This window comes from Pteropus vampyrus, unplaced genomic scaffold (assembly GCF_000151845.1).
Source record: "Pteropus vampyrus isolate Shadow unplaced genomic scaffold, Pvam_2.0 Scaffold69, whole genome shotgun sequence".
Lineage (NCBI taxonomy): Eukaryota > Metazoa > Chordata > Mammalia > Chiroptera > Pteropodidae > Pteropus > Pteropus vampyrus.
In genome coordinates this window covers 734,364-737,980 of record NW_011888850.1, presented here as the reverse complement: position 1 = coordinate 737,980, position 3,617 = coordinate 734,364, and positions in this window count along the sequence as shown.

The window sequence follows — 3,617 nt, the reverse complement described above, 5'->3', positions numbered from 1 at the left end:
AAATGAAAAAGAAAGAGTAGTTCTCAATCTTGGGTAGTTATTCCCTAGAGGTATTTGGAAATGTGTGGGGGACATTTCCAAATACCTCTAGGGAATAACTACCCATTGATGGTCCCAATGACTTAAGGGGACATTACCTACTTTTAACACAATAGATCTACTCCTGACCGTAGACTGAGTCCCGATGGGTCCAAATCAATCAGGATAAGCCTTCCCCTTTGACACTGTGAGGTATGGATGTTCCTGTTACACTTAATGGGCTACCTTCCAAGCTGGAATACTGTAAAGGAGCCATAGCAACAGTTACAGAGAAACATTTACAAGTGGTGTCACTGGTGGTAGAAGTTCGGCTCTCATCCTGTTTTGTCTTGTTTCCTACAGTTCCTGGTGGGTTCATCTTATCCACTCCCATTGTACTGGAAACTCTCTAAGGGCAGAGACCGCATGTGTCTTCCAATGCTCTTTTATTCCACGTGGCATCGAATCCAATACTTTGCACATAAAGTATTCTCAGTAAATTATTGCTGAGTTCAGTTGGATACATTTGGGCATTAAGATCTGGCCCAGAAGTATGGGCTTATGAGAGAGTTTCTAGTTAACATAGGCATTGCCAGACTGAGACCAGCCAAGGTATAGTTTGGCTAAACCAGTAATTTCTTACAATCTCAGGGTTAGAAGGGACCTGAAAGTTTATGGGCCACCTCGCCTTCCACCTGTTCAGCAGTTCTGGGTACCATCTTTTTAAGGGTCATAGTGATTTTCAACCAAGGCTAGTAAATGTCTGCATTCCCCCCAGACGTGTTTTGAAATGTGGTTGGGGATACTGAGGCATTTCGGGTTGTCACATGCATGGGGGGGCACCTATGGCATTTAGTGGGCAGGGGCCATGGATTCTAAATGCTCTCAAAGTTCAGGAAAGTCCTGCACAATGAATTGTCCTGCTTCAAATGCCAGTGGTTATCCCTTTGGAAAACACTGTAAAACTGGAGCTCAGTAAAGGAAGAGTTACTAGGTAATGGTTATCAATAGATAACTTTTTATGGGATACATTTTAATTCAATATACAGAGGTACTTCCTCTTTTTCTTCTTGTAGCCTTATATTTCCCCCCACAAATATTAACACTACAGTGAAACCGAAATCAGACAAACCATATTCAAAGGCCAGAGTTTCCAGTCAGTTTTTAAATCTCTATTTAATATAATCAGATAACTAAGGAATAGCACACCTCAGAGAACAGCCTCAAATGAAAGCCAGAGACCAAAACAGTCAAGAGAAAAAAAAAAAAAAAAAAAAATGGAGAAAGCTAACTCAGAGGGGAAAAAAAGATTCTATGCAAGGAGAGGAAACATTCAAGGGAAAAGAATATTATTAATATATTTATGACATAAAATAAAACATTTTAACCATCAAATGAAAATAGAATGCTAGAAAAAGCAATTAATAGAACAGAAAGAGCGCTTAGAAATTAATGAAATGACACCAAAAGTGAATTTTCCAATAGAAAAATTAGAAGATAATGTTAAAGAAACATCAGAGAAATTAGAATAGAAAGAAGTGAGATAGAAAACAGGAGATAAAAAGTAAAGATCAAATAATTAGAGAATCAGTATAGGAAGTGCAGTTTCTAAATAAAAGTGTCCAAAGATGGAATGAAATAAACCATAGGGAGGAAATCATTAACACAGTAATTCAAGCATATTGCCCAGAACTGGAAGACATGAGTTTCCTAACTAAAATCCCTGCACAATGCAAGAAAAAAGACCCACACCCAGCACAGCATTGTGCAAATTCAGTACACTCAAGACAAAGAGCCAACCTTAGAGACAATGTTATACCCTTAAAACAAGAATAGGAAACCATTAAAAGAACATTCAATTTACAAATAAAGAGCTATTAGGAATTGATAAACATGACAGTAGTAATGAAAAACTCAAAAGAAGGATAAGAAAATAAAGTTGAGGCATTCTTCTAAAAAGGAGAGTAAAATGCAGAGGGAAACAGAAATGAAAAAATGAAGCTATTAGAGGACCCGTCCAGGACTTCCAATATCCAATTAGCAAGAGTTGCAAAGACAGGGAACAAAAAAACAAGAAGAGGAAATCATCAACTAAATAATTCAAGCAGATTTCTCAGAAGCGAAAGATATTGCAAGTTTCTACCATTTCCTGAAAGGGCCACGGAGGACACAGCATAATAGATGAAAATAGGTCCATGCCACAATAATTTCATTATTGTGAAATTTCAGAACACTAGGGACAAAGGGAAGATCCTTTTTGCCTTGATTATGAGAGGATGTTCTCCACAAAAACAAGAGAGTAAACCAAGAAAGGCGAAGAGATGAAGAATCTAGCTCGGGAGAAAAACACAGGGAATTCCGAGGTTGATAGTGAAGTCCCAGGATGACAGCTCTGCAACAGCACGGAGAGCACTCGAACCAGACGGCATGGGTTGGAGGAGTGGGCGGCGGTGGCGGGGAGCTCTGTTTAAGAGGAAGAAAGACACTGGTAGATCGCCTAATGTTGGTTGACCTTGTGTCCGTTAAAAGGCGCATCTCTTAGAAAGTAGATGCACAGAAAATTAAGCAAATTGAGGGAAAGCGCAACACGTAATTTCAGGAAAAACAAGAAGAAAAGAGACAACCATAGTCCATAATACTCAACTGTGAATTGTATTCGCATAGACAAGTCATGCAAGCACAGAAAATTGATTTACTCAAAAACGATATTATCTTGGGAGCATGGGGCACAGAGGGGAATGTGGTATAAGAGAATTGGATGCTTAGCTATCGTAACAAATGACAGAAAATGTCTAAAAGTCACAATTAAAACAGTATCATCTAGGCAGTTTACTTGGAATTGCCGAGATGTACACAGCGGGTCCCTGAATAACGTCCTTTCATTCAGCGTTGTTTTGTTATGATGTTGATAAGATGCCATAGGAACTTAACTCTTGTTCATCTCAGTTAGTCTATGGTAAAATTGGTTTCGTTATACATCATTTCTCTTACTTGCAAAAACCTATCGATGACATTAGGCGAGGACTTACTGTACTCCAGAAGAAATGGCCCAAAGAATCAGAAGTGGTCGCCTCTGGGAAGAGCACTGGAGGAGCGCGAGGAGCGATGTGAGGAACCCCTCCGTTTTGTTATAAACGTTTTAATATCATTTAACTTTCTAAATGATGTGCATGTGTACCTTTGGTAAAATAATCAATTTTTAAAATATGTTATGGTTTTTTTCCAAAACAATAAAAATAAGACAAGTGTAAAGAACTTTAATTAACTCAATGAATCAACACGGTGATGGACTATGGACTCCTCCAGATAAGGGGCTGGTCTTAGTCTCCTCGTCTTCAGCATCTAGCACTGAATAGGAACTCAATAAATATTTGTTGTTTGACTGATTTCTCTATTAAAGGGTGTCTTGGGCTACACTGATAGAACGATTCTAAAGGAAAAGTTAATAGCTAACACTCATTGAGCATCTACTTACTACATGTCGGTCTTTGTTCTAAGTGCTGGGCGTATATCACATCGTTTAATTTTCACAGCTCCACGAGGAAGGTGCTCACGTTGTCCCCGTTTTATAGATAAGGAAGCTGAAGAACAGAGAGGTT